This window comes from Pongo abelii, chromosome X (assembly GCF_028885655.2).
Source record: "Pongo abelii isolate AG06213 chromosome X, NHGRI_mPonAbe1-v2.0_pri, whole genome shotgun sequence".
NCBI lineage: Eukaryota > Metazoa > Chordata > Mammalia > Primates > Hominidae > Pongo > Pongo abelii.
The window spans coordinates 121,728,872-121,743,424 of NC_072008.2; the positions used below are offsets into that span (position 1 = coordinate 121,728,872).

Sequence of the window (14,553 nt, forward strand, 5' to 3'; positions counted from 1 at the left end):
TTTTCACTTTTTATAATCTTTGTTAAAAAGCAGGTTAGTGCTTTAAGAAAAACCCATTGTGTTTTTACTTTAATGTCGAATTCACAGAAAAACTGGATGTTACCCCTTTAACTTTGGCTAATATGTTTACACACAGAATTTCCTTTACAATTAACATTTTAAAACTTGCTTAAACCTTCAAAATAGTTTTTTTAACCTTTTAATGTATGTAAACATTTACATTCTTTTGCCTCCTTATAATCCTTTTACCAAAGGTATATTTTACTTTCCTTATACACCTTGCACATAAACTGTTTTTTTCAATAATTTTATATTCAGGAGGCCTAGTTACTTTTAAATTATACAACATTTCTTGCATAAATTCTTTTTTTTATAACATATTTCTCTTTCACAACTTTTGCAGACAATTCTTAGCAATGCCTGAACTTTCTGACTTATTACGAACATTTCTTTCTTTAAACAACCAGTTAATTTATTTCAGGACAAGAATTTACCATATAACACTTTTTTTTACATAAATTCTGGCCCCCCCCCTTTCTTCTCTTTCTTTTTTTTTTCCCAGAGATAACCATTCTTTTCCAAAGTGAACTTCCTTTATGACTGTGGACTAGACTGTCTAAGGCCACAAGATTATAATTTACTATAATACGTGTTACACTGTTAACTTTTAGCAAACTTTACTTTTGTTGAAAACCTTGCAAGTTTGGGATTTTAATTATCCTTTGCTATTAATAAGACCTTGTTTTGTCCAAATTAACTTAGAATTTGTATAGATGGCTTTTTTTTTTTTTTTTCCTTCCATTACCCAGGAGGAACCATTGATTGTCCTGTCCTGTAGGGAGTTCTGGTCTGGTCGGACCTTTGTATGGTAATTAAGACTTAGATGCCCTGTTAGGAAAACTTCTGGGTTAAGGGATTTTTCCGTGGTTAATGTTACATCATCTTTTTTTTTCCCCCCTTAGGATACTTCTGAACTGATGAGGTATGCTCACACTGAGGTTTCCTCTAAAAGTTATTTTTTTACTTTCTTCTGTTAGCAAAGCCATTGCCGCTACAGACTGAATGCATCTGGGCCATCCGTGGGTTATTGGGTTAAGGATTTTTGATAGGAAGGCTATGGGTTATCAGTGGCCTCTGTGCTTTCGGGATATGCCCTTGTTTACACTGACATCAGAGTGGTATTGGAGTGTTATAGGGTTACAGAGAATACCTTCAATTATCAATTATAGGTTTTAATTTACCCTGGCTTTTAAAGGAATAGGGTACACTTTTTTTAAACTACTTGTATATTTCTCTCTGACTTTCTGTCTCTCTTTTTGACGTTCCTTTTGCCTCTGTCTCTTCCTCTCTCTCTTTCTCTTTTCTCCTTGACTCCCTCTTTGTCTGTCTGTCTCTTCCTCTCTGTCTCTTCTTCTCTCTCTTTGTGTCTCTTTTCCTCTCTGTCTCTTTCTTCTCTGTCTCTTTGCTGGTCTTTCCTTGCCTCTGCCAGTCGCTTATGCTGCTGTTCTCTCAACCACTGTGGGGGTAGGGAGGGGGTCTAAAACCAGCTGTAACCAAGTGTCTATGTACGGGAACTGGTCTGGGCACCCTGGCTTACAGTTTACCTTGTGCCATATCTTTGAAACAAGGGACCTGTCCAGGCTTCCTTCTGATGGCCAACCCACCTCTAATGCTGGCCAGTCTATTTCACGCAAAGTTCTAAGTTTTCCTGGTGTCATAGTAACACCGTAATCTCCCTTAAATCCTTTCTTGAAATTTTTCAACATAGTTCCTAGTGGGGTGGGCTTACTTTGTGCCTGACCCATGCTTCCTCGAGACAAAACACCATGCTCACACCACAGACACACCACAAAAAGAATGGGTAAAAAGGGCACACACCCACTTTTACAGTTTACACCAAACCAGAATCAAAACCAAAATCAGAGTATCAGGAAATCCAAGCCAGGTCAAAACCAAAACCAAAGTATCAAGCAATCCAAGTCAAGTCAGAAACAAAAAACCAAACTGCCAGTACAGGCATGCCATGGGTGATCAGGCCATGCTTCCACTCAAATGGAGTAGGCAATTTCCAAAGACTAGTCTTACCAAGTTTCAGATGTCTGGACTCCAAGTGCCAGTTCCTTTCTGGTGTTCAGCCACTGCGCTGATCCTCCACAGGGGCCTGCCATGCACTGCTCTGGTGACGCGTTCTACTGGGACAATTGCCTACCCAGGGGCACTCTCAGGATCCGCGTTGCTCAAGCTGGCTGGAGTCCCCCACAGAGATGCTCCATGGGGTAGGCCTAAGCCACCTAAGGGGCTGCCTCGACCGTCTGTTAGTCACCTCACTTCCTGGTCAGGGAATCAAGAAATGTAGCAGCACAAGCCACAGACAAAACCCCTCAGACACTGAGTTAAAGAAGGAAGGGCTTTATTCAGCCAGGAGCTTTGTCAAGACTCACATCTCCAACAACTGAGCTCCTCGAGTGAGCAATTCCTGTCCTTTTTAAGGGCTCACAACTCTAAGGGGGTCCCTGTGAGAGGGTCGTGATCAATTGAGCAAGCAGGGGGTATGTGGCTGGGGGCTGGATGCACTGGTAATTAGAATGGAACAGAACAGGACAGGGATCTTTACCGTGCTTTTCTTATGCAAATAACTGATTAGGTCAGGGGTCCATCTTTAACTACCAGGCCCAGGGTGTGGCACCAGGCTGTTTGCTTGTGGATTTCATTTCTGCCTTTTAGTTTTTACTTCTTCTTTCTTTGGAGGCAGAAATTGGGCAAAAGACAATATGAGGGGTGGTCTCCTCCCTTAACATCATAGTAATTGGGGGAATCTTGGAAAGGATTTTCTCTAAAACAGAAACAACTCAAGGATGCCAAATTTTTCCACTCTCATTTAATATATTAGGGTATGTCCTAGCCAGAGCAATCAGGAAAGAAAAATAAATAAAAGGAATCCTAATTTAAAAAGAGGAAGCTGAATTATCCCTGTTTGCTGATGATAGAATCACATATCTAGAAAAACCTAGACTCCACCAAAGAACTCCGATTTGCTGAACGAATTCAATAAAGTTGAAGAATACAAAAATATTATTGTACAAATATCAGTAGTGTTTCTATATATCAATAATGACCTTGCAAAGAAAGAAATCAAAAAGGCAATCCCATTTACAATAGCCACAAAAAAACCCTAGCAATAAATTTAACCAAGGAGGTGAAAGATTTCTACAAGGAAAACTACAGAACACTGCTGGAATAAATTGTAGATGACACAAACAAATGGAAGAATATTGCATGTTCATAAATTGAAATAATTAATATAAATAAAGTGACTCATATGGTTTGGTTCCATGTCCCCACCCAAATCTCATGTTGAATTGTAATTCCCAATGTTGGGGGAGGGACCTTGTGGGAGGTAATTGGATCAGGGTGGTGGATTTCCCCCATGCTGTTCTTGTGACTGTGAGTGAGTTCTCAGGAGATCTGATAGTTTAAAAGTGTGTGGCACTTCCCCCTTGCTCGCTCTTTTTCCACCATGGTAAAGATGTGCTTGCTTCCCCTTCACCTTCTGCCATGATTGTTACTGAGGCCTCCCATTCATGCTTCCTGTAAAGGGGAACTGTGAGTTGTTAAACCTCTTTTCTTTATAAATTACCCAGTCTCAGGTAGTTCTTTATAGCAGTGTGAGAACAGACTGATAGAATGACCATAACTGCCTAATCTACAGATTCAATGCAATTCCCACCAAAATACCAGTGTCATTTTTCACAGAATTAGAAAAAACAACCATAAGATTCAAATGGAACCAAAACAAAGCCCAAGTAACCAAAGCAATCTTAAGCAAAAAGATCACAGCTGGAAGCATCACTTTACCTGCCTTCAAATAATATTACAATGCTCTAGTAAGCAAAATAACATGATAGTGATATAAAAATAGTATATAGATTAATATAAAAGAATAGTGAATCCAGAAATAAAGCCACATATTTACAGCCAACTGGTTTTTGACAAAACCAACAAAACATACAGTGGGGGAAAGAAGACCCGCTTTAATAAATGGCTTAAAAATTGAATATTGCAGAAAAATGAAACTGAATCCTTATCTCTCACCACTTACAAAAACCATCTCAAGATGGATTAAAACTTACATGTAAGACCCAATACTCTAAAAATATTAGAAGAAAACCTAGGGTAAACTCTTCTGGACATTGATCTAGGCACCAAATTAATGATTAAGACCTCAAAAGCACAGGCAACAGAAGAAAAAATAGACAAATGGGACTTAATTAAACTAAAAAGCTTCTTCACAGCATAGGAAACAATCAACATAGAGAAGAGACAACCTGTTATATGGGAGAAAATATTTTCAAACTATCAATCCAACAGACTACTAATATCCAGAATACACAAGGAACTCAAACAATAAAATCAAATAATCCCATGTGGGACAAAAGACATGAACAGACATTTTTCAAAGGAGACATACAAATGGCCAATAGGTATACGAAAAAATGCTCATCATTAATCATCAGGGAAATGCAAATCAAAACCACGATGATATTTCATTTTACCCCAGTTAGAATGGCCATTATTAAAAAGACAAAAAAGAGCAGATGTTGGTGAGGATATGGAGAAAAGAGAACTCATATACTGTTGCTCGGAATGGATATTAGTACAGCCTTTATGGAAAACAGTATGGTTTTTCAAAGAACTAAAAGAACTATCATTCAATCCGGCAATACCACTGCTAGGTATCTACTGAAAGAAAAAAAATCAATATATCAAAAACATACTTGCTCTTGCATGTTTATCACACCACTATTCATAGCAAAGGGGAATCAACCTAAGTGTCTATCAATAGATAAATGCATAAGAAAATGTGGTATATATACCTAATGGAATCCTATTCAACCATAAAAAAGAATACAATCATGTATTTTGCAGCCATACAGATGAAACTGAAGGTCATTATCTTTGTTATCTTCTAGACACAAGCTCTCGCTATGTCACCCAGGCTGGAGTGTCTTGGCACAGTTATAGCACACTGCAGCCTTGAAATCCTGGGCTCAAGTAATCCCTCCTCCTCAGCCTTCCAACTAGCCAGGACTACAGGTTCATGCCACAGCTCCAGCTATTTATTTTTATTTTTATTTTTATTTGTAAAGAGAAGGTCTTGAAATTATGCACAGCCTGGTCTTGAAATTTTGGCATCAAGCAATCTGGCTGCCTTGGCCTTCTAAAGTCCTGGGATTACAGGCACAAGCCACCACACTCATCCTGGAAATCATTATCTGAAGTGAAACGAGCCAGGCAGAGAAAGACAAATATTACCTGTTATCACTCCTAAGTGGGTGCTACAAAATGTGTTCACATGGACATAGACAGATAATAGACATAGACAGGTAATGGAGACTTGAAAGGGTGAGGGAGTTGGAGCAGGGAGAATGATGAGAAATTATTTAATGGCTACAGCATACATTATTTAGGTGACAAATACCTTAAAAGCCCTGACTTGACCACCATGCAACCTATATATGAAACAAAATAGCATGTGCGCCTGATAAATGTATTTTTTTAAAAAAAATCAGTGAGTCTCTGTTTTACTATCTCATCACCAAAATTCTAAAATAAAAGTTGAAAGTATTTTTATATGAGTATATATATGAAAGTATTTTTATATGTGTATATATACATTTAGATGTGTTTACACATACGTACATGTACTGTGTTATATGTTACATGTATGTAATAAAATCTGGTATAATTAGCTTGACATCCCTCAAAATATTTTATTTAGATATATTGGGTGCACATATAAAATCAATAGTATACTAATTATCCCATTCAATAAAATTATAGAAACAGTCTTGCTCTTTCACCTAGAATGGATTATGGTAGCATAATCATAGCTCATTGCAACCTTGAAATTCTGGGCCCTTGAAATTCTTTCTGCCACAGCCTCCCAAGTAGCTAGGATCATAGGCACTTGGCACCCCAACTTTTTTTTTTTTTTTTTTTTTAGTTCACAAGTAAATCTTGATAAATTGGTTTAAAAATGGTTGAAAAAGTAAAATTAGAAATATCTTCAAAACTGTCAACATACATTCTCACTTGAGTTTACTGGCCACACAGTTTTATATATGCCTCTGCTAGATCTTTTAATGTAATAAGGTGATAAATAAAGCCTAAAACAATATAATCTTTATTTAACCCTTTGATAAGATTAATTTAATATTGTTGCTTTAATAAAATCAGCTGTGTCTCCTGACTTATTGACAGGATACCTATGTATTTAACCTTAAGGTTCTTACTTAGGTAAATTCCTGATATTAACAGGCAATAAAATTGGTTAATAAAAACCTAACTACTAGCTATGTCTAGTATCTCAATTTTCATAGGTAATCAAGGTATAATTGTTAAAAAATAAATAAATTAGGTAATTGCAAACAGAGTTAAGCATTTACAAATAAATTTTCATGTAATTTAAAATCTTAAAGTTATGTTAAATTAAATAGTACTCATTAAATGTCTGAGCCATATCCTAATAAGAAAAAAAACAGAAACAGATTGTTAAGTACATATAAGCTCATTCTTGGCTTTTTAAATTTTATGAAAAGACTAAATATATTTGTGTCTATTAATCAAAATATGAATTTAGAAGGAAATAATTTTGTGTAAAAAATTGTATGTGGTAAATTTTTTGCCTAATTTAAAATTGTTGTTCCATAATTTTTTTAAAAAGAAAAATTACAGAAATAAGACTTGGGGGGTGGGGATTGAAAAGTGATGAAAGAACTAAACAAGTAGAAGAGGATTTCTAAAGGACTGGTCTCATGAAAAAAGTGTCATGTGTGACTGGGTCCACTGAGATTGAAAAGAAATTGTTTATACGATATTCTAAAAATTAAATGTTGCTGTAAGGGATGACATGATTCAGGACCAGAGTCTGTGTAAACAACAAAGTTTTCTTAAAGTATTGATACACGCTTTTGAAAATTGCAAGAGGTTTTAAGTTTAATTCAAAAATCTGTTTAACAGCCATTTTGTACACTACAGAGAGATTCTGTTCCTGCCACTTTTTCCTGAGATCTCTTTAATATCCCTAGTTTTTGGTTTAAAGAAAGTAAGACTGCTGCTGGGTGCAGTGGCTCATGCCTGTAATGCCAGCACTTTGGGAGGCCAAGGCAGGAGGTTTGCCTGAGCCAATCTAGTTCTAACCTGCTGTTATGGCCTAACACTAAAACGTTTACCTTGCAGGCCTACAAAAGCATTCTTTCCCTCCCATAAAACTTGACTCTGTATTCTTGGCTTTTCTTGATTTACCTGAATTATTCCACTCATAACCTTGGAAACATTATCCCTGTGTCTAATTAAATTCATCAGGTTCAACTTCCAGTTTATCTAAATGAGCTTCCGTTAAGGAGAAAAAGTCACAGGGCTGAAGGTTTTACTCTGTCTTTTTATTAGTTGGCCTAAGAATCAAAGGCTTTTTGTTTTATCAAGAAAATTTGCTGTGTTGACTTTATTAGGTTTTTGACTACTGAGGATAATTGAGCTTTAAAAGGATTAAGGTTTTTATATCCGTGTAACTCTCTGTGTTGCATTTGAAGTCTTTTGATGATCACTTTGGTTAAACGAGTATTATTTTATAATGGCCTGCGATTCTGTTTTGATCAAGTGCTTTGAGCACTTTAACATCTTTGACAAACTTACTCAAGATCAAATCCTTCATTAAGTCTTGTTGACCTAGAATTAACTTTAGGATTTTCCATTCAGACCCCTGGAAAGCAACAAAAGATATATCTTTCATTTTGTAGAGACATTAAATGATTAAGCTTATTTGGAAAATTGTATAAGAAATGTTGTTGAAGGATAAGCAATATTAGATCTTCTCTTAGTTGCATTTATAAATGTACTATTAATGCAAATGTTTCAAAAATTATATAAATTCATAGAAATATGTTATCAATCATAATTCTAGTTGTTACCTAAAAATGCTACATGTAAGAGAACTAACTAAATTTCCTCATCAATTACAACCTTTCATCAGATTTTTAACCATGGCCATTCCAAGTTTTTAGAATCCACAGTTATCATTTTGAATTATTCTGTAAAAACATTTACAATCAAATTCATGGACAAGGGCTGGTCATGGTGGCTCGCACTTGAAAAGTTATCATTTTGGGAGGCTGAGACAGGAGGATCACTTGAGCTCAGGGGTTCAAGGCCAGCCTGGGAACCATCATGAGACCCTGTCTCTACAAAAAGCAAAAAAAAATTAGCTGGCTATGGTGGTACTTGCCTGTAGTCCTAATTACTTGGGAGGGTGATGCAGGAAGATCACTTGAGCCCAGGAGTTGGAGGCTGCAGTGAGCTGTGATCCTGTCACTGCACTCCAGCCTGGATGACAGAGCTGAAATAAACTAATTAATAAAATTAAAAATCAAATTAATGGAAAAGACTCCAACAAGTACTCTTTTTTTTTTTTTTTTAGATGGAGTCTTGCTCTTGTTGCCAAGGCTGGTGTGCAATGGCGCGATCTCAGCTCACTGCAACCTCCGCCTTTTGGGTTCAAGTGATTCTCCTGCCTCAGCCTCCTAAGTAGGTGGGATTATAGGCATCTGCCACAATGCCCAGGAAATTTTTTTTTTTTTTTTTGTATTTTTAGTAGAGTTTAGTAGAGATGGGGTTTAGTAGAGATGGGGTTTTTTAGTTCAAGATGAGGCTGGTCTTGAACTTCTGAACTCAGGTGATCCACCTGCCTTGGGCTCCCAAAGTGCTGGGATTACAGGTGTGAACCACCATGCCTGGCCCACAAGAACTCTTAAATACAGGTTTCTGATAACTTTAATATCAATGGACTAAATGAAAACTTCCAGAACTCTAATAAATTGATGGATTCAGAAAACTACTAGTAGAGATCAAACAGAACAAATGTTGATTATATGAGACTGAATAATTAATGAAGACAATGTTTTTATGATTTTTTACTTGATACATGTGGTTCTTAATTGTTTGTTTTTCAGATTTAGGAACATTTTCTCTCTTGAGCTATCATTTATAGCAATTTGGTAAGATATACTTTTGTAAAAGAAGAAAGAAAAAAAGGAATATCATTTGGATTTTTCTCCTTGATTCCTCCAGAATTAAAAAAGTATTTGTTAGTATTCTTATGGCAATATGATTATTTGCATAAGCCCAATAAACATCTGTCTTCTTTATAGCAGAATACAATTTAAAAGCATGGTTATTACCAAGGCTTTGACTGAAATGACATATTTGAAAATATGCATAAAATGCCTGACTTAAGGGTTCCCAGCCTTATAGTGAGTAAATAAAAACTGTCACTTCCTGGCAGGTCCAGGAATCCTAAGATTGTAATAAAATCTAAAGTTGGTCTTGGTTTTGCTTTCTAGCCTCATGAGGTTTTAAAATCTGAGATTTCCTACATGATCAATGTAGAAAGAAAATGTTGCTTCTAAAAAAGAGCTATACTACACCTGTTATTAGATTTTAACTCTGCACATTGTTTTCAAGCTCTTATCATCTACTTATACACTACACGTGGTCCTAAATTATTCTAGGTTCCTCCAAACCAACTTTTTTCCATAAAACTCCTAAGGCAGGAACTGCTTCATTTCTAAGGCCTGTAAGCTAAAACTAGATAAATTTTAAGGAACAAATCTTGTGCCTGATATATGAACCACACAGAAAGGTCATCAAACTCCCTGATGCCAAAGCCAGAGACATTCAAACTATAAACCAGGACAAGAAGTTGATATTTTTCATGCCATAAATGACTTTTCCTAAGACATCAGATGACATATCATAATGAAAGTCTTACTTCCCTTAATCATATTTTTTTTTTCACTTGGCAGGAAGTTGACATAATTACTTTTTTTTGCAATCAGTAACTGCTATAGATAACTTGACAAAACCTGACCAAAGGAATCCTTTTAGTTCACCTAGTGGGCAACTTTAACAATTTTGTTCAAATTATAATGGTGGTTCCTTTTGTAAAATTGGCATTCTCTGTTTTAATTTTACCAAGTCAGAAAATGGTACTCAGTGGCTATAACAGGTCTCGCCTAGTTTCCTCTAGGGTCTTTTGATTTGTTTAGTTGTTGCCCTTAAGTTTGTGCTCTTAGATCAAAACCATTGTGCAAACTAATTTTATTATATTGGTTTTTTTTGGTATTATGATTTTTAAGTGTTGCTCTTATTACCTGTCTAATCTTTGTAAAGCCAGCTCTCTGAAGGGGATAAAATTAGCCTGTTGTTTCAAGGTGACTGCTGATGACTATGGAACTGTAAGATGAAACTTGATGCTGGACTCCAGATTAACCTACCATGAGAAAATTTTTCCTTCTGGCCTCCTTGTTACTCCAATACGACCCAGGTCACTGACATACACCCCTATGACTTACCCTCAATGAGGAAGACAACAGGACAGCTCCATCCCAACACCGAGAGACAATTAAGCCTAACTTCAAAATGGTTGATCAGTCATGCATTCATAGAAGGATCTTGATCAAAGAGGGGCATGTGAAAGTTGATCACACACATTGGGTCATTCTTACAATATAAAACTAAAACAGAGTCAAGAGTTTGGGGGAAGAAGCACTCAGGACATTATTACATTGCTCTAAGAATGTAATTCTCTACCAGCATGGATGATAAAACTGCCTGTTATATCCTGAAAACACTTTTATCTAACAGCTATTGAAACAACCTGCTCAACTCTAAGACCACTTTTACCCAAGACTATCACTCACCCATCAGAGCCTGCTAGCTCCACAATACGTTACCAGTACCATCGAACTTTCTGGAAAAACTGTATGTGACATTTCTCCTTTTATAAAACCTACAACCTCCTCTTTCTTTTTCAGAAATACTAAAGGCCACCAAATCTGTATGTATGCACCAAACTGCAATTTTTCCTCCCGTAATAAAATGTTAAATTTAGATATTCATCTCTAGATTTTTATTTTCACTTTGAAAAAGTCTTCTCACCTGATATAGTGCCTGTCAATTCCTGCAGGCCCCACAATAGCCTGCCATTCCCTCTAGGGCCTGCTGCTGACATCTTAAGCTAGAAGAGGCTGCTGGACTGCCTTGGGTAAGATTGCCCTGGCTCCATGAGGACAGAAGAGAAGCAACGACTCCAAGATAAGAGGGGAAATCCAGGTACTCAGCCCACCTCAAGCTATGAGTCAATGTCCCCATAAGAGCAAGAATTCTACCTAAGATATCCTATATAAACCCACAAGTGTGCCCAGAAGCCATTGACACATTTACATGATATTTAGACTTAACGCTCATAAAAGGACGATGTATTAACAGCAACAGATACATTGATACTTCTGTTCTTTTTGATGAACACTTACACAGAGACATTTATATTAAAACCAAGAGCCCCAGAGAAAGGTACACTCAGCCCTGCCTTATAGCACTATAGCAGAATAAACTCTACTTCTAAGGCTTATACTGGTTGTGGGCCTTCCTTGGTGTTTTTTCATTCACAAAGGGTGGAGGGAGGGGCCTGGTAGGACAGGGCGGTTGGCATTTCTGGAACAACAGTGCCATCAAGAGGAAGCTTTTTGAGCATGGCTTCCAGCCCTTCGTGGTGTATCCAGAGGGGAAGGTTTCTAATAGAACAAAGGGTAGGTTTGGGGCACTCAGGGAATTCTGGAACTGGATGTGGGCACCTGACTGGGTGCCTCCAGATTCAGTGCAAAAGCGAGGGAGCCAAGCTTGCCCACCAAGAAATCCTGGGCTGCCAGGCCTGCCAGGCTCGGGAGGCGGCAGAGGCCAGGCCTTAGTGGCAGCCATGTTTGGGAACCCGGAGCTACCACAGGGCATTTTGACTGTGGATCTTTGCTCTTGGTGAAGATGTAAGTTCAAGCGAAGAAAGGCGGCACTGCCCTAGAGGTCCCAGGGCCAGCCAAATAAAGGGGAGATGGCAGTAGCCACATTGCTAGGTGTAGCTCATAAAGAGGATAGAAAATTTCCGGTTTGGGGGGTACTACAATGAGACAAGAAAGAGTAGTTGAAGTACATTGCACTTCAAACTTTGTCTGGTTAATTTTTGCTCCGTCAAAGAAAGTCTGGGTCAAAGGTCTCACAGGGTGCCATTCCACACATTTTGTCCCATAGGGCAGAGGGTGCTGACACTCACTGGGGATCAAGTTGATACCAACATTGAGCTCTGGTGTCAGAGGACCTAGGTCTGTATTGTGCTGTACTTCAGCTCAAGAACAATCCAGAAGTGCACTGTTTGTTAGGCTCTAGTTCCTTAGTATGATCTGGTTCCTCTCCTCGTGGAAGAAACCTGGGTTCAAACATGAAGATCTATGTTCTGTGTATCTGCTTATCTTACAGCATTGGCTCAAACCTAAGGAACACTCTCAGAGCATCACACTCACAGCCTTGAGCTTAGGATCAATCAGATCCTGTAGGTCCAGGTCTTGCCCTGAGGCTTGGAAAAAAGAAAGTTGATTGACCCTAAAAGGCTCTGCCCACATAAGACCACTGGGCAACACTTTAAGGAAACTCAGAAGTATGAAATTGAGAAAGGACTGGAGCAGTTTTTGTCACCCATTTGGGAGGTGAGAGAAAAAAAACAGGTGGAGAGCTGGGCCTTGAGTCTTCCTACCAGGCCTGTGGGCAAGCACTGACCAGGGAGCATAGCCTCAGTCAATTAAGAGCTGGTGAAAGCACAACCTAACCCCGATGTTTTCCAGGAGTAGGCCATTAGGAAGATGGAGTGTATAAAATAGGCCATGTACTCAGGAGTATGTACCTCGTTCTTGGCTCGGCAGGACTGCTTGATGAGGAGTAGATCTGAGAGAAATGGGGAGGAGGCTAGGGCTGGATGCACAGAGAGAAATGGGCATGGAGAAAGGAAGGATGATGACAGAACCCTACAGTGGTTAGATTCTGTCATGGACTCCTGGCCCTTCTTGATTCCCAGCTACCTGGATAAACACAGGTTCAGACTTGGGAGAGCCAGGGGTGAATGGGAAGCAAGGCCAATTCCTGCTCATTGCCCTGAGGCTCCTGGGACTTTGAAGGAAGGTGGCCAAGAAGAACTCTGCAAAGGCAGGGATCTAGGCACTAGCTCTCTTTGGTGTGGGACATACAGCACTAAGAACAGGCTTCTGCCAGAAGTATGGCAATCTCAGGAGCAGGCACTGCAGGAAGTAAAGGAGCAGGTGGTAAAATGGCTGTAACCTCAGGGTGGGGATCCTTTGCAGAAATTTATGCTAGCCCTACCCAGACATGGCTACCAACAGAATCATAAGCCAGGGCTTCCAGTACAGGTCCCACCAGGTGCTCTGGGGGTCTTGACCTGGTGCTTGTCTCTGAAGCTTGACAGCCCCAAATGGCCACTGGCCACACTTCTCCCATGCATCCAGATAGCTCTGTTCCCTCCTGAAACCCCACTTCACTCCCAAGCCACTCCTCAGACAATCATGAGCAAGGATTCATGGGATTGTCAAACAAGTTCTTCTAGATGGCAGTATTATGCCAGAAATGCCAGCATTCCTTCCCCTCTTTCCTCCCCAATATCCTGTCCCTCTGCCATTTGCTACTGAAGAAAAAGCCAGCCAGTGTTTATCCTGGCTGAATCCTTGGGGCTCCCAGTTCTCATTACTGGTCCTCCATCTTGCAGGGCTTCGTTCCAGTAGGGTGGTCTTGAACTTTCCTCTTGACAAGGAGAAATGGCTCTGATCATTACCTTATGATCATACCTAAAAGCCATGGCTGAATCTTTAGCACTGGAGCTAGCTGAGACCACAGGAAAATACCTTGAGTCTGGGCACAGAGTTGGAGCCAGACTTAAACTCTCCTTACCAGGTAACATTTTGACTTGGGCATTGACATAAGCCACTAAAAGGTCAGCTTGACCCAGAGGTCTCAGGATGCAATACCCACAAAATGGTGGCCCAGCGGCACCAGAACTGGGGTAAACAGTGAGGAAAAACTGCCATCACAAGACAATGTGGCCTGAGGACCCCGCTCCTTTCACATGGCCGTACCCTCCAGACGAGGTATGGTCTCCAGACAAGGAAAGTTGCATACTTGGGTCAGTGAGGAGAGGAGACAGGAGCCAAACTAGAGATACCCATCCTCCTCGTAGGTGATGAAGGGTCAATGACAGGACAATCCTTACAAGCAGGCTTGTGGAAGGTGTACTTCTGATGGCTTGTGTGGAATAACACCTCTTCAAGACACATTCTCCCACATTTCTCCTCAGTATGTCAAGAGACAGACATAAGGGACATTGAGCGATTGGCACCAGGCTGCGTGAGTGTGGCCTCCCACCCCTTTTAGCCCAATCATCCTCTAACAGTTAAGGCAGAGTGCACTCCATGTCCTCACCAGTCAGGAGGGCCATTGTGCAGTGAGTTGGGCCCAAGAGGGATTGGGAGATAATGGGCAGGACAAGAAGGCAGAGCTGTACTCAACACCAATAAGGTGAAGGCCCAAAAGACCTGTCTGTCTTCCCTGGGTCTCCAGCAGACTTTCTCTTCCTAAGTGGGGCCAGGACCACTTCTTAAAAGTAAC

General features: G+C 39.4%; 1 long non-coding RNA gene across 2 annotated transcripts in view; it reads left to right on the forward strand.

The window, feature by feature from the left end:
* LOC129053022 (uncharacterized) overlaps positions 1-10,803 on the forward strand; it is a 178,711-nt gene extending 167,908 nt beyond the window's left edge. Inside the window, exon 3 of one of the 2 annotated variants that reach the window (XR_008518153.2) lies at positions 10,228-10,803. This is a non-coding gene — a long non-coding RNA (uncharacterized LOC129053022). The remainder of the gene's footprint in view (positions 1-10,227) is intronic. The other variant, XR_008518154.2, reaches the window with a different exon arrangement.
* The last annotated feature ends 3,750 nt before the right edge of the window (positions 10,804-14,553 follow it).